The sequence below is a fragment of the Macaca thibetana genome, chromosome 2, assembly GCF_024542745.1.
Source record: "Macaca thibetana thibetana isolate TM-01 chromosome 2, ASM2454274v1, whole genome shotgun sequence".
Lineage (NCBI taxonomy): Eukaryota > Metazoa > Chordata > Mammalia > Primates > Cercopithecidae > Macaca > Macaca thibetana.
The window spans coordinates 107,582,701-107,599,306 of record NC_065579.1 but is presented as its reverse complement, the minus strand read 5'-3'; the positions used below and the strand labels follow the sequence as shown (position 1 = coordinate 107,599,306).

At 58.2% G+C, this 16,606-nt stretch overlaps 1 protein-coding gene across 2 annotated transcripts in view; it reads right to left on the bottom strand.

Moving 5' to 3' along the window:
• The window catches only part of PRKCD (protein kinase C delta), a 31,363-nt gene extending 16,687 nt beyond the window's left edge, over positions 1-14,676 (bottom strand). The window contains exon 1 of one of the 2 annotated variants that reach the window (XM_050781083.1): positions 14,457-14,676. The gene's annotated coding sequence lies outside the window, so the exon portion shown is untranslated. Of the gene's footprint in view, positions 1-10,828; positions 10,937-14,456 lie in introns of those variants that run through there. The other variant, XM_050781082.1, reaches the window with a different exon arrangement.
• Positions 14,677-16,606: the final 1,930 nt, after the last annotated feature.

Genomic DNA, 16,606 nt, shown 5'->3' with positions numbered 1-16,606 from the left:
GGTGCGTGTGAGGTTGCACGGGTCTACTGGTGCATGCGATTATATGCAGCCATTGGAGTGGGTGGCACATGGTGGGCTCTCAGTTAATATTGGAGTGAAAAGCAAGCTACGTGGGCCTGGCCTCACACATATGCAGGAGTCTGGTTGAGCATCCCAAACCCGTAAGCAAGACGGACATCTTGCCCCTCTTGCTGCCTGGCTTGGCCCTGAGGGTCCAAGAGATCCAGCACCCAGGTGAGTACTCCCTGGGTCTGGAGTGATTGGCAGGTCTGTGTCCACACATCCAGGGCCTGATCCAGCAGATGCAGCTGTGCTGTTAGGAAAACCTGGAGACCCAGCTGGAGCAGTAAGCAACTTCTGAGTGCCTCGGAGGATGATGAGGGTTGAGGGGACAGGGGCGCAGAGATAAAGGAGGAGCAAGTGTGTTGCAGGTGGCCTGGACTCCTAGGGGAGAGAGGCTCAGGGCAGCTAATGTGGCAAAATGATGGCCAGACTGCCTGGGTGCTGCACCCTGACACCAACGTTGCCTTGGCTGTGGACTCTGTGCAGGTCACTTGGCCTTTCCGAGCCTCAGCCCTCCCATTTCCTGATGAGGAATAGTCTCTTGGCCCAGGGTTGTGGTGAGAATGAAAACTCAGGTAGGATCATGGCTACAATCAACCCAACAGGCCTTGGGGAGGGAGGTCCTCTTACCACTGTCACCCCCTCTCACTGCAGCATCCATCCCTCACTGTGCACCTCCCTTCACAGTTTACAAAGCGCACTCGCATCCCCCACCGCATCCATTCCCCCTGCCCAGCAGCCCGGGAAGACAGCCTTGGTTACAGATCCCACTGCTCAGAAAGGGAAACCAGGTCTCCATGAACATATAACTCACTCAGGAGCACCAGATGTTCCAACATCGGCCAGCCAGGTCCTCCTCCCAGCCACCAACCCTTGGGGCCCAGCCCTGACAGCCCATAGGCTCCATGGCTTCCCCTGCCCCCAGCCTGCCCAGCAGGAGGTATGCGTGGGGACCACCCCAGGACTGCATGGAGGGTGGAGGAGACAGTGGGTCAGAGAAGCCCCACGAGGGTGAGGCAGAGCCCAGGACCTTCCCACCCGAGGATGGCCCTCCAGCTCTCTCAGGCCACACTCAGAGCAGCTGCTGCTCACAGTTAGAAGCCACTGGAGGGAAAACCACAACCACAGCAGGCCCCAGCCTAAACCTGCACCGCCAGGCTGCAGCGCCATGAGAACTGGGGAGCCATGGTCTTCATGGGCTGCCCCAAGGCTAACCAGCAGTAACCATAGGGTCAGACCCAACCTCCTAGGACTAAAACCAGGGCACGGGCTCTGGCCAGGTTCTGCCACCTCCTCTGCCCCTATTTGTACTACCCAGAGCCCCACATCTTCTTCCATCACTGTGTGACCCTGAGAGAGGTCCTGGGCCTCTCTGGGCCACAAGTCCCTGCTCTGCACAGCAGAGTCAGAGTCTGCCCCCTACCTCTCAGAGTGTATGGCAGGGAGGAGGGGGTGAAGCAGCAGCACAAAAGCAAGGTGTGCTGACTATTTATAGCCCCCATGCAAATAGGACCCAGCCCACGGAGGCCCCAGAGGAAGACTGCTGGCTCAGCCAGACTCATGGCCGCTCTGCAGGGCCAGGGGATGCCTGGGGATGGACCCACACAGTCTCCACGGGGACAAGCTCCTTGGAACCAGCCAGGCCTTTCCCAGCTGCCTAAGGGCTCCTAGTCTCTATTCTGCTTCTCCAGCCTACAGCAGAGGCAGTTTTATGAAGCAGAGAGCACCAGACTAAGGGTCAGTGTCTAGGTATGAATCTCGGCTCCTCCACGTTACAAGAAAGACAGTCCTTTTCTGAGGCCGACAATGTCGCAGATTACCTCTGTAATTACATTAGCTCACTTTTATCCCTATGCGGATCCAGAAGGGATTTTACTGATGGGCATTTTACTGATGAAGAAACCAAAGCTCAGAGAAGCTATGTAACTTTCCAAGGTTATACAGCCAGTAAGTGGTGGAAGGATAAATCCAAGCCTGCCTGATGTTGCAGCCCAGGTCCTTTCCAGTAAGCCACGTTGGGAAGAAGAGACCAAGAGAGACAAGAGGGTAGAGGTGGAGAGAGGAGGGTAGAGGTGGAGATGGATAAATGTGCCAGGAACAGCACACACAAACACACATGAAGACAAAAAAAAACAGGGAGGTAAGGGCTCCAAGAGACAGGTACCCCATGCTTGACCAGTGGTCTTCCCCGCTGACCTCGCCGCTTGGACCAGCCTCCATTTCCAAAACCTGGGGAAGGGCCAGGCACGGTGGCTCACGCCTGTAATCTCAACACTTTGGGAGGTCGAGGCGGGCAGATCACCTGAGGTCAGGAGTTCGAGACAAGCCTGGCCAAGAAGTGAAAACCCGTCTCTACTAAAATACAAAAATTAGCCAGGTGTGGTGGCAGGCACCTGTAATCCCACCTACTTTGGAGGCTGAGGCAGAAGAATTGCTTGAACCCGGGAGGGAGAGGTTGCAGTGAGCCGAGATCATGCCACTGCACTCCAGCCTGGGTAAGAGTGACACTCCGTCTCAAAAAAAAAAATAAAAACAAATAAAACAAAAACAAAACCTAGGGAAGGCTTGGTCACACTGGATCCCAGCCCCAGTGAATGTGAGCCCCAAATCAGCAGCCCAGAGGTAAGGAAAGGCAGTAGCTAGGCCAGGCCAGAGAAGGCAGGTCACCTCCTCTGGGACAAATGGAAACCTGTTCCCAGCCAGTACCCAGCAGCGGGCAAAGCCGGCCTCAAGGTGATCAGAGCGACCTTGGGTTTGGAGCTCCCAGGCACAGAACTCTGGGTTGTCTCCAGCAGACAAGTATGTGTGCCGCACATCCACACGTGTGTTGGTATACACCAGCAAAGGAGGCTGGGTGAGGGGCATGGCCTGAGGAGCGCCAGCAGGAACAGGAATGCATTTGCTAACTTGTTGGATAATGGTTTTGTCAAAGGTGAAAAACCCTAACAAGCCAATCTCTCTACAAGAGACAGGTCTTCAGAGACTGGCATGCCCATCTCCTCACTGAACAGAGGAGGAGACTGAGGCCAAGGTAGTGCAGTGAGGGTCCCCTGGCTCCCAGATCCAGCCTGGCCCCTCCACCCCATCCCTCCCCTGGTGTTCGATTCTGCCTCACAGGCCACAGCGTGATGCCCGTTGGTCAGAGGAGTAAGCTGGGCTGGAGGAAAGAGGCTTGATCAGGCTGCTGGGGGGAGGTGTGTGAGAGCAGAGGGAGGCTGCCTCAGAAATGTCTAAGGGAGAAACGAGGTGGCACGTTGAGGTCAGTCAAAGCAAGGGTAATGAAAGACCAGTTGCAGCCCCTCGTGGGTATAGGGGGGTCTAGTTCCCTTGAACAGACTACCGGGGAGCAGGGGATGTCCCCCATGCCACCTACTGCAGCCCTGTCCCACACACACCTGACACCTGTCACGGAAGCCACAATTGCATGGCAGGTGGCACAAAGTGGGGGCCCTCCTAAGGATGCAGACTCTGCCTGGGGGAGTCCACAGTGCAGCCTGCCACAGCCTTGCGGATGAATAAAGGAGGGTGGAGGAGACCAAGGCCTAGGCAGGGGCAGGAAGGACAGTGAGAGGAAGTGTGATCAGCAGGAGGGTGCAGGACTGGTCCTCGCAGTCATGGCAGGGCAAGGGGGCCAGGCATGGTGGAGCTGCCAGGTTGGGTAGGCAGGTGGGTGGTAACTGGGCTGGGCGGCTGGTGGCTTAGATGGCCTTCCCATCGGAAACAAGGCAAGGAGGCCATGCGGGTTTCACAACCCAGGAAGTGGGCTCAGCAAGAGGAACAGGAGGTGGGAGGGGAAGGGCTAGCAAGACCCTTTAGGGTTCCTCCACCAGGGCCCATCCCCCAGCCTCCACATGTGCTGAGATAAGAACCAGATCTATGGACTCAGGTCACAGCCAAGTCCCAGAGCAAGGGATGCTCCCCATACTTGCTCCTCCCAGGACAGGTACCTCATCGCCCAGCCAGGGCTCCTCCTGGGCCCCTCCCTCACCCCACACAGACCAACCACTGCCTATAGCCTCTCCTCCCCTTACCCAGCTCCCTCCCTGCTGTCACCACCTCTGGTCCCTCCCCTACCCATTCTTCCCACAGCTGGGAACCTCCTAGGCTCTCACTGCCCCTGGAGAAAACCCAGACCTCTCCAGGCCTTCCAGGCTCCCCACTCCCTGGCCCTGTCCTGCTCTCTATCTCAGTCCCTGCTCTGGCTACTCTGTGAACATGTGTCTCATTTCCCAGCCCCGATGATTTTGCAGATGTTGTTCCCTCAGCTGGAACGGCCTTCTGAATTCTCACAGATCCTTCCAAGCAGCTCAGAAGGCTGGCCCTGGGGGACTCTTCCCACCTCTCAGGAAGCTAGCTGCTTTCCCACTGGTAACCTCTGCCACACCAGGCCCATAGACCTACAGCCTGGTGGGAGCCAGTCACATAAATATGTGATTACAAAGAAGGGTAAGACCTCTGTAAGATGCGCAGCGCAGGCAGTGAGTAGTAGGGAGTGATGGGGGCTGGAGTAGAATGGAGGCTGCAGGGACCTGTTGGGTGGGGGCCTTTGATCTGAGAGGTCAGCAGGAGCATAATGACCTGCCCTGCCAGAGGGTCTGGAAGGATCAGAGGGGCAGGACTTGGGAGCCTGGCTGTCATCGGCTCATATCCACCCCTGCCAGCTTGTGTGGGGTAGGGCCTCCTTGGAAGGAAGCCACCAGGCACAGGCCTCAAGTCACCAGCCAGCCCTGGGATATGAGGAGTCCTGGGCTCAGTCAGAGGGGCGTGCCCCAGGTACCCCTGAGAGAGGAATAAAGGCCCCTTCATGGCAACAGCCAGAAAGCCAGATCCTGTGAGGACAAGGGACCTCTGTGAGGAGCCAGGGTGGGGGACGCAGCTGGGTCTCTCCGTGAATAACCACACATGTGTGCACACACAGGCACACCCGCCAACCCAAACAGCACACAGGGAGCCCCGCTCAACATCAGACACACACACGCACACAGCTGGAGCCACAGGTACGTACACACACTGCTATGATGACTCAGGGGCACACACACACACACAGAAACACACCCTCTCACCGGCTCTCACATCTCAACAGACACCCAGGCCCACACAGACCACACCCGACCACACAGGCTCCACATGCACGTGGGGTGCCACAAGCTGTAATGTACACACTGGCACAGAGATGCTCCAGGCAGACACAGAAACAAACATACAGGCCTGGAAGGACCCCACATCCCTGACTAGTCTGGCACCATGAAAGTCCAAATTTAGCTTTTTCCACCGCAGCCCCCAGGCACAATGGCTGGGGAATGGAGGAGGGGCAGAAGGGCAGCTGGTGTCAGGCTAGGCTGGGCCTTTCCACCCAGGGAGGCGAAGAAAGTCCCTCTTGGTCCAGAGCAAAGTCTAACGTGTGTAAGGGAAGGAGTGGGTTGGTCAGGCGCATCACTGGGCAGGCCTCTGCCCGCCCGCCCACCTGCCTGCAGGGACCTGAGGCTGTGGTGGAGGTTGACGGTCACAGGTGGCAGTCACAGGCCTGGCGCACAGGGGCAGGGGAGGGCTTGAACCTGTGCTGGTAGGGCAGTAAGCTGGACACCCCAGGCACAAGTTCCATGAGCTCCAGGCTCACTGTGCAGAAACCGAAAGAAAGGTTGAGCAATTCAACCAAAGCCACAAAGCCAATGGGGCAGACCCAGGGGGAAGTGGGGAGAGAGCCTCCAGCTCTAGTCCTAGAACTGTCCATCTGGCCTCCAACGGGGTGAGGGTATGTGTTTGGAGGTAGGAACAGCTCCTCCATCAGCCCCCAATACAAGAGCCTTACTCCTTAGCCCTTCTTTCTCCCACAGAGTTTCCATGATTTTCCAGATTGTTTACCATTGGAAACAATCGTTTTGTGTTTGGGAGAAGCCAAGATGGCCACCTAAGCCTTCTGCCAGCCATCCCCAGGATCTGGGCAGGGTCCACATGATGCTTTCCTACTTGGGGGATCTTAAGAAAGCTGGGAGAGAGGCAGGACCATCCTGCATGGTGGGCCATCCCATAGCAGGCAGCTGACAGAGGAACCCGCGAGCTTGGACCTAGACAGGTCTAGCTTAGATCTGCTGCCTGGGTGCTCCTTGATCTTGGCCCAAGTGCTCTGGTGTCTTCCAGACTTCCTTGGATCGGTGGGAAAAGAGGCTCTGTTAAGCCCTCCAGACACAGAGTACCCTGTTCCAGCCTGAGGCTCTAGGCAGAACCGGGCTGAGGCAGGCAGCATGAATCCACTTCCAGAGGCTGGCCAGCTACTGCCCTTCCCGGGACTCCAGCCTCCCTATCTCAACAATGGAGACCTCTAAGCTTTCTCCATCCCTGACGCTGGAGGACCCTGAGATCCTCCTCCCACCCCAACAACCCCAGCCCACAACCTACACCACGGCAGACATCTGATCCAGCCTCAGGCCTTGGCGACTGCCTGCTGTGCTCTGCCTGTTTACCCAACACGGCCATAGACATGATCCAAAGCTTCCGGAGCTGTTGTGAAAACAGCGGCTCAGCCACCACAAGCCTGTCCTCCTGGGTGCCTTGGCAGGGACCTTTGAGGGACAGCCATCCCAGTCCTGTTCCTGGGGCCTCTCAAACGCTCCCCAACCCCTTAGAAGGCCTGTTGAGCCCTCTCCGCCCCAATCCTGACTTTAGGCTCCCTGTCTCTACTTTGGGCCCAGACCCTCCTGAACTTCAGGCTTGTGGCCCCACCTGCCTCCCTGGCTTCACCACATGAATGACTCCAGAAGAGCTCAAGCCTGCCCACACCAGTACCCCACCATTCCCCTCCCAGCACTCCTGAACTAGGAGTGCACGAGCTCATGCAGTGGCTCAGGCCAGACAGCTCCTCCTGCTCCCCACACAATAAGGCCATCCCGTCTGCCGCTGCAACCTGTCCTCAAGTCTCAAATCCTCTCTTCTCCCACCACCACCATCCCCAGACTCTGCACCTGCCTTCTGACTGCTCTCTATCCTCTACCCTGGCACCCACGGTCCCGCTGCTCCAGTCACCAGACGGGGCTTTTCAGACGGATTTTGTCACCCCCTGCCCAAGCCCCCAGTGCCTCCCATTGCCCCTCTGACAAGCCCAGACTCCTCCCCTCAGCCTGCTCCGGTGCAGCCTGGTCCCGCCACGCCCGCTTCCCAACCCCTCGCTGTTACCTCCCTGACCTCTCAGGCGGCTGCCTTTCCCTCACTCCTGTGCCCCAGCCACGCTGACCCCTTTCAGTTCCCGGAGCAGCCGGTTCCTTTCCGCTTAGAAGCCTCTGGGCTTGCTGTTCCGTCTTCCTGCTCCACCCCACCCCCACACAGTGGCTCTTTCCCATCATTCATGTCTCACAGGACACTCCCCGATCTGCCCATTTCACAGATGAGGAAAGTGGGGAGCAGTCCAGTCCCCGGCTCAAGGATGCACAGCCAGGAAATATTGAGCAAGGATTCAATCAGGGTCTGTCTGATGCCTGCATAAGTCCTGCTCCTAAGCCTTCAGGATACCCTCACCCACACTCCTCGCCCAGGCCCATTCATCTTTCGCTCTCCAGCCCTCAGGCTCCTGATGCTTGCATCACTGTCCTTACCACTCCTCAACATTTCTCAGCCCTAGCCTCTGGGTCCCACACAGTGAAGGCCAATGCTCAGCCCAACCCTGACTGTGCTGACCTTCTTCGTGTCCCTGGGACAGGCTGGGCCCTGCCCCCAGCTGCTGTGTATGTAGGGGGTTTTCTAGCTCCCCCTACTCTTCTAGCCTCCATCGTAACCAGATGCCCACTCCCTGCCCCAGCCCAAAGGCTGACTCCAGGGGTCTGAAGGGTAAGCAGGCTGGCAGGAGGGCTTACGTCCACCCCCTCATTCCCAGCCAATTCTCCCAGCCTAATGTCCTGCAGAAGGCCAGAGCTGGAGAGCGCCAAGGGGAGCCCTGAGGGGGCAGCAGGCAGCTGCAGACTGCCTTTCCCCTCCCTGCATCCATTTGTCAGGAGATCTATTTTCTCCCTTTGAAAGGGAGTGAGGGGGAGAAGAGCAGGCAAGGGCTGGGCTGCTGAGTGGGTGGAGCTGCTCCACCGGGAGCTCCTCTCCTCAGAAGACATGGAACCTATTGAACCAGTAGGGTGCTGCCACTGGAGGCAGAATTGAGGGGGATGAGGGAGTCAGAGACCTGGCTCCTCGGCCAGGCTCCATAGCACCTGGCCATGTAACACTGGGCCAGTGTCCAGCCCCTCAGATCATAGTACCCCCTCATCAGTCCCACTTGCTATTTTTTGAATAGTTCCCATGAACTGGGCACTAAATGCTTTACATAACTACAGTTTCTACTCATTCAACTCTGACAATGTGCTAAGCACGATGCTAGCTACTTTGCATATGTTATCTGTCATTTCTGCTCAACCTCATCAAGATGGATGCTATCATTATCTCATCTGTCGGGGGAAACTGAGGCACTAAGCGGCAAAGCCACTTGCCCAGGCTCATTCATAGAGCTGCTGGGAGCTGCCTAGTCACTGAGATGCAGCCCAGCCATCACCACTCTCAAGGGGGCCATGACTACCAGAGCTGATGCTCTTGAGCCTCGGCTTACAGGGTCAGAGCAAGAAAGGTGCGGGGACGAGAAAGTTGTGGAGACTGCAGGGGACTTCATGACCTGGCCTCTGCCCTTCTCCTAGAGCCCCCGAAAAAAGCCTGGGCAGCCCTGGCAGTGAAAAGCCTGGTCAGTCAGCCTAACCCGGTGGCCAGATGCTGCTCCCCTGGGCAGGCAAGGCAGGGGCGGAGCAAGGCGTAGAGCTGCGGACGGAGGGCTGGTCAGTCCCACTCCAAAACCACTTCCTGGGCAGCCCAGAGGAAGTGAGCCTCCGGAAACGCCTCGGACAGACAGGCCCAGCCTTTGGGAAGTGAACAGACCGCCCCTGCCAACCTCTTAGTCCCTAGAGCCCAGCAACTCCACTCCCTCTAGCCATGGATGCTGTGGGGGACACAGGCGTTGTGATAGGACCCCCACCCACTGTGGGCCTCATGGCCAGAAAGCCTACTTCCTCTGCCGTGGCACTAGGCACACGGTGCTGGCACAGCTGACACGCCTCTCCCCTGCACTCGTATCTCCCATCTCCCATCTCCCATGCCAAGCCCTGGTCGGCCTGGAGCCTGGGGCCAGGTGGGAGGGTGGCTGCTGAATGCATGGGCAGAGCCCACCTACCAGGGTGGCCCAGCCCCCCTTAACCCCCTGAGATCACAGCCACACCTGGAACTTCCCCCTCAGGTGCCAGATGCAGGCGACCTTGCTGGGCTGTGACTCTGACCAGGGCCCCCCTTCCTGACCCCAGAATGGGCACAGTGTGGTATGTGTGGGAAGGCATTTGAGTGCATGGATGCCAATGGTAACTGGGAGATCATCTGTGTGTGCGTGAGTGTGCCATGGGTGGCTGCATGTGAGCACCTGTGTAGCTGCATGCCCACATGGGTGGTGCACGCACTCATGAGTCTGTGGGTGTGCATGGCCACTGCAGCCTGGCTTGCCATATCCCTGTGTGAGCACGCATATGTCTGTGCAGCAGGCGGGTGATGTCTGAGGATTTACCGTGGGCTGTCTCCAAGACTAATCAAACTCCTTAGAAAACAAGGCTGAGTGACAGAAAGGGCTGGCTCTTCAGAACTCCGGTGGCAGAGGCCCCTACACAGCCAAAGGCACTTCACTTCCTCCACACCAGGTTTAGGGATAGGTCCAATACACAGAAGGCCCAGTGAAGACGACTCCTGTTCTGCCCCAACTCCTACCCCAGGAGTGAGGGCCCTGACCTCCTTTCTGCCCCCTAACCCAGAGTCAGGCCCAGGAAGCCCAGCCCTTATGGCTCTACTCACAGACCTATAAGTGTGTAACAGCCAGTGGGGTTGGCTGCGGTGGTCTGCTCAGGGAGTGCTCCTGGAGGAAAGACGGTCTTTGCTATCCCCCCACTGTCACTCCCAGGCTCAAGCTTCATTAGCACCCATACCCACCACCAGAACCCTGCTCACTGGGGCCCAGTCACCCAGTCACCAGCCTGGAGTGAGTATGGAGTCACCCACAGCAGTGTTTTCATGGTAATGGGGCTGAAGGAGGCAAGGCTTGCCCCAAAACGAGGAATTGCCAGCTTTCTGAGGCTCTTCAGAGAGACTGCAGCCTTCCCAGCATTGTTCCAGACTCTGCCTAGCTCCCCTTGAATTTGGAAGCTGACGAGAGGGACTGAGCCCTGCTCGGGCTCTAGAGAAGTGGGGAAAATGGAGGGGCCTGGGGTGTGGAAGACAGCTCAGCTGTACCTGGAGCTGGAGACCCCATTCCATCCCCCCGCAGCGTCCAACCCACTGTGGGGCCCACGGGGAATTTCAGTGTCCTTGTGTGACGATGAGGACAGTTGGAGGCAGATACAGGGCCAAGGAAAAGCTGATACATCCACCCTCAATCCTTGGCCCACGAGCCACCCTCTCTCTAACTGACCAAAAAAGTGTTACTACTTCTTGCCCCAAACTCATGGTAGGCCCCAGGCCTCTGAGCTCCAAGGCGAGAGCATTCGGGGCCAGAGCCAGGTTCCAGGCGGGAAGTTCCTCATGAGCAGAGAGCCCCTCCATAGACAGGGCAAACAGCTGCGGCCCCTGAGCACATAGGGCCCACAACCAGATCAAGGACTCTGCATGCATGCCCAACCCCATCCAGTCCCACAGCAAAGGACAGGGAGGACAGAGAGGAAGGCCACACCTGCGCACCGTCCATCTGCCTAAGAGAACTCAGTCCTACCTGGGGCTCCCAGCTCCCGCTTGTCCTTAGTCCTGGCTCCCGCTGCTGCTGCAACGCACCAACCACCAGGAGAAACCGGCCTGCACCCTTGCCTGGCCAGTTCCCTGCAGACCTGCAGGAACAGGAGGAAACAGCTGAACCGGGAGGCACTGCCAAACAGGCTCTCCCCATCTGCCAGTCCCGGCATGGCTGACAGGCCCAGTTCAGTCTCTCCTGGCCCTAAAACCTTGGGTCTCTCTGGATGTGGCTTTCCCTTCCTTGAAATGTAGTGTTGGGTCCAACTGTTCCTGGACACCACTATGTGTCCATTCCATGTTAGGGGCTGGAACACTGTGTCCCTGCCCTCAGCACATTTCCAGCCTGGTGAGGAAGCCAATAACACAGCAAAAACCTGTTCCCGACTCTCCTGTCTGCGGGAGGTTGCCCTGCAGGCTTAGGAGTCCTAGGGTGCAATGAAGTACCACACCACTTTATGGCCTGGGGCAATTCCTCTGAGCCTCAGTTTTTTTAATGGAGAAACTGCTAGCCCCCTCTCCCCAGGTGGTTCTGAGGTTCCAATGATGTGGCGTGCAAGCTCCTGTGCTGGACTCACGTTGAGAATGCCAAATGACTGATTTTTTTTTTTTTTTTTAATGTGGCAGGGTCTCGCTCTATCGCCCAGGCTGGAGTGCAGTGGCACAATCTTGGCTCACTGCAACCTCTACCTCCTGGTCTCAAGTGATTCTTGTGCCTCAGTCTCCTGAGCAGCTCAGATTACAGGCGCGCACCACCGCGCCCAGATAATTTTTGTATTTTCAGTAGAGACAAAATGTTGTCCAGGCTGGTCTCAAACTCCTGACCAAGTAATCCACCGCCTCGGCTTCCCAAAATGCTGGAATTACAGGTGTGAGCCACTGTGCCCAGCCTGAAGAGTGACATTTTTTAATCTCTTGTTTTGTGCATTATAGTTCAGGTGATTCTCACATTACTATTGTGCCCATTACACAGCTGAAAAAACTGAGGCCTGGAGATATCCTGGAAGGAAGAAATGGCAAAGGTAGCAAGGAACTCTGTGTCTCCTGGCTGAAAGGCCTAAGCATTTTTTCTGACAGCCAGCTCAAGCCTCTAAGAAAGATTCTGCTCCCCAGATGTGAGCCCCTCCCCCAGCTGGAGACCCCCATCACCATTCCCTGGGGATAGAGGCATCCTTGGCTTTATCTTTTCGTCTGTACTTTAAATTATTTCTAATTTTAATCTAAACTGTGCCAGCTAAATGGTGTCAGCGCCCTGCAGTCACAGCTCTGAATCACTCCCCACCCCTCTCTCCCCCATTGCTGCTACTGACACTAACGGCTGGTGAGGGAGGGGCTGTCATGCAGGCTGAACAGGGCTGGGTACTAGGGGCTTTGTCTGGGCATCCTCCCTCCCTCAAGCTGCTTGGTCAAGGAGATGGGAAGGGGCAACAGACAGGCAGGAAATTGGGTTGGATACTGTCTGGGCTTTCTTTAACCCCAGCTCCCAGGAGAATGGGAACCATATAGCCGGGGGTGGTGACAACATAAGACTTCAGGACCTTTTGTCCACACAACTTTCTCCATTCTGCAGATAAAGACACTCAGCCTTGAGAGGCCTAGCTTGGGTCTCTTGCTCTTAACAGGCACAAGCAAGTATTGGAGCCCAAATCATTCTTGGATCCAGAGCCCGAGGTCTTGGTCACAACACTGCTAACCCCAAGACTTGCCCTCTAGCCCTCTCCATGTGCACACCCACATCCTCATGGTCTCCCACACACTCACACACCCATACTGGGCTCTCACCTTCCCTCCCAGCACTGTCACCACACACCTTGTCACACCCCCTCCTGCCGCTAACACCCACGCCCAGGCACAATCACAGTGACTCCCCAAGCATAGACTGTGTCCCACCAGTCACACACTCCTACCATGACCACACACTGCCAGGCTTACCCCAGTACTGTCCCATCCCATAGTCCTCACACCACCCCTCAGCCAGGTACAGCTGCCCAGACACCTCCACACCTCTCTGTCTCACACACACACACAACTGCACACATCACACATGCGCCATACAGCCTCCCTCTGTTGGCCTGCCCACCACGCCCCAGCTCACTCCACAGTAGGAACGAGGAAACCCCAGGGATCAGTCCCCTCCCTTAGTGACCAGGTGAGCCTGGTCACAGAAGCTCAGTGGCAGAGGGAGAGCCACACATGAGTACACGCACATACACACACTCATACAGATACACTCACACATGAGCCTGGTGGGCAGGCACCCAACACCAGGGGCTTCCACAATTAACAGATCTAAGGTACTTGTGGCCAGTTGGTCACCATGATATACCCAGTATGCAACACTGAAATCTCCAGACACACAGGGACACACACACTGGCAGACAAGGACACACACACACACACAAGTCTGGTGACAACAAAAACACCAAGAATGGTACACACAGTTGCAAAAGACACACACAGAGCCTCAGGACACAAACAGACATACACACATACACACAAGCAAGCCACACATGCGAAAAAGGACACACATGCACAGGCAAGTCCCACAGTGACAGCACAGAAGCTGACACAGACACACAACATACCCACACACCCAGATACCAGTGACTTAGCACAAGGAGATAGCGTCCATGCATACAGGGTAGGCATCAGAGAAGGGGACCCCCCCACACACTCACAGCAAATCCTTCTGACCAGGTTTAAGTGGGGGCTCAGTGGGGCTCTCCTGTGCCCCAAGAGTGAGGGAATTGGGGAAGTGGGAGCAGTTCCGATGGTGCTCTCCTTCTGCCTCTCCACCACCAGCCAGGAGGACTTCCCCCTCCCTCCCCTCACCTGGCAGAGCCCCCACAACGCGAGTGGCATCTGGGTTGGGGGCGGGTGCAGACCACACCGGGCAGGGGCCACCCTGGGAAGGGGTCTCAGAGGGGCGGAGGGGTGGGGCAGTAAGGGGGATGGTGGAGACTGGAGCCACGCCCAGCCCAGAGACGGATGAAGGGACCGAGAAAGACTCTTGAGACCGAAAGAAGAGACAGCGAGGAGGAGGCGCCGCGCGAGTCGGGCCTCCAGGGACCCAGGGGCGGGAGGCGAGGCCCGGCGGGCGGCCTGGCCTGGGCTCCGCGGTAGAGCGGATAGGCGGCTGGACCGGCAGGGGGCGGCAAGCGTGGGCCGGGGGCGCGGCTCCGGGAGAACGGGATCGAGGGGGCGGCCGGCGGGGGTAAGGGTGGGGGTGGGGCGATGGAGCACGCGGAGGGCGAGGGACAGACGGATCGGGTCTCGGAGAGGCGCGCAGGGGGAGAACACAGAGTGGGTGGCGACAGACAGACGGTCACAGGGCCCAGGAGACAGTCGGGAAGGACGGACGGGCCTCTCGGAGGAGCGGGAGACACACGGGCGGGCGGACAGAAAGACCTCAGCCCCCACTATCTGGCGGAGGGACGGACAGACAGACGGACGGGGGGACGGAGTCACCGGCATGTCTCGGCGCGGCGGGACTTTCGCTGACCGCGGCTCAGTTTCTCAGTTTCGGAAACGGGAACCGGGCCGGGGAGGGGAAGGAAGGGCGTCGCGCCCTCGGGGTAGCCCCGATCCCGCGCCGGGTCCCGGCCCTAACTCACCTCCCGGCGCAGGGGCAGGCGCCAAGGGTCGCGGCGGCGGTGGCGGGCGGGCGGCTCCTTGGCGCGCGCGGACGGCGGTCGGCGCGGCGCTGACTGGGACGAGTCCAGCGGCCAGTGAGGTGTGGCCCGGGCCTCGGCACGGCGGGCGGGCGCCGGGGGTCGCTCGGGGGATCTGGGCTGCAGCAGCCTCGGGCTCCGGCGCCGCGGCACACGGAAGTGCGAGGGGGCGGGGCGGCGCGACCTCACCCAGGTGCCGCCGGCCCCGCCCCCTCCAGGCCCCGCCCCCTCCAGGCCCCGCCCCACCAGCTGCAACCGGGGACTGTGTCCCTCTGCCTCTTTCTGCGCGGGACACTGAGTCTCCCGGCCCCTCTGCCCTCTGTGGCCCGCTTCGCATCCTCCCGCCATTACGCGCAGCCAGCCCTCAGAAGGGGCCCATTTTACAGAGGAGGCCGCTGAGGCCCGATAAGGAGGCGCCCCCCGCCCGCTGGGGCCTGGGAGGCGCCGGCGGGGGTTCCCCCGCTCCCCACACCCACGCCCGGGACTCCCCACTGGCCAGCTGGCCCGCCTCCCCTGGCCCCACTCCTGCTCTTCCTGTTGGCTGGAACTCGGACGCGGCCGGGCTCGGTGCCCGCCGCCAAGCCCGCTGTCCCGGCTCTGCCGCAAAGACTAAGCTGGTTACACTCCAGGGCCGGAGGTTCTCGCTGGTCGGCCGCTGCACTGCTCCTCAGGCGGTTCTGGGACCTGCCCCTACCCCGACTGGCAGTTGCCCCTACCCCGATTGGCAGTCTTCTGCTCTCCTGCCCCCATCTTCGAGACCTCTCTATTGCTCCTGGCAGGCGCCTGAGCCTCCTTTCCAGACGTGGAACTTGGTTGTCAGCCATAACTCATTCATTCATTCATTCATACACTCATCCATCTATTCATCGAGTGTCCCCTAGGCTCAAAGTCTAGGGACCAGTTGGGGTTCTAGGGTGTCCATCCCCCTGTCCCCAGAGCTCAGAAAGCCAAGACATTATCCTTATACTGATCCAAAGAAATGTCACTTCCCAGGAGACAAAAAAGAGGGTTCCAGGTCCTGGGGAACCACCTAGAAGGGATAGGGAAAGTCTAAACACAAGGGATGGAAGTGGGGGACAATCCCAGAGGTGGCCTGAGCTGAGAAAGAGGCTTGTGACAGAGACAGGTTATTGGACTTTGGTCTTCTTACGGAGCAATGAGAAGGTGGTGAAAGCTGTTACAACCAGTCAGGACGACAGGCTCTAGAGGGCTCCTGCGGGATAGATGGGGCAGAGGGACTGCAGGGCAGAGGAGAGGCTGGATGGGGGACAGAAGGGCTGCCATGTTGTCAGCCACCTGGGTTGAGATTGGGGAAGATGGATGGGGAGAAAAGGTCAGACCAGGTGGGTTCCAGGACTATCCTTTGGGAAAGACATTTTTCTCTTCACACCCAGGCCTTGAGCATGCTGTTCTCTGGGCCTGAATGCCATTTCCCACCCCACCCCCAAACCTCTACCTGCCCTGGTTGTGTCCATTCAAATGCCCCTCCTCCCTGATGCCCAGTTGTAATGCACAGCACTTCCCTGAGCGAAGGACCATATTCATTAGCATGTTCTGTGTCCTGATACCATCCCACCCCACCCATCATGCCCCATGGCTTCCCTGGGGTTGGACTGGAGGAAAGGGTGCACAAGGTGAGCCTCAGGTGACCTTTGCCCACTTGGGATCAGGTTTCCTTCTGGCTCCTCCTTCAGGTTCACAGTAAGCCAACCCAGCCTCTCCCTCAACATAAACAATAGGCCCACCCTGTGCCAGGGACTGCAGCCAGAGGGAGGACTGACCCTTGTGGAGCTCCAGGTCCAGCCACCAGACCTTTGTGGCCTCCAGGTCCAGGCACCAGACCTTTGTTCCCACTCCCTGTGGTTCACCTTGGAAGAAGGAAATGAATAATCATGGCTATCGCTGATAGGGGCTACCCAGCACCAGGCTGTGTGCTGGGTGCTGGATGTGTGCAGTCTGAACAGTTAAGAGGTGAGGGCTACTGTTAGTGCCAGTTTTGGTGATGAGCAAACAGGCTCAGGGAAAGGAGAAGCGACTTGCCCCAGAGTACACAGCTAGTCAGTGGCAGAGGCGGATTCAGACTGAGGTCTCTC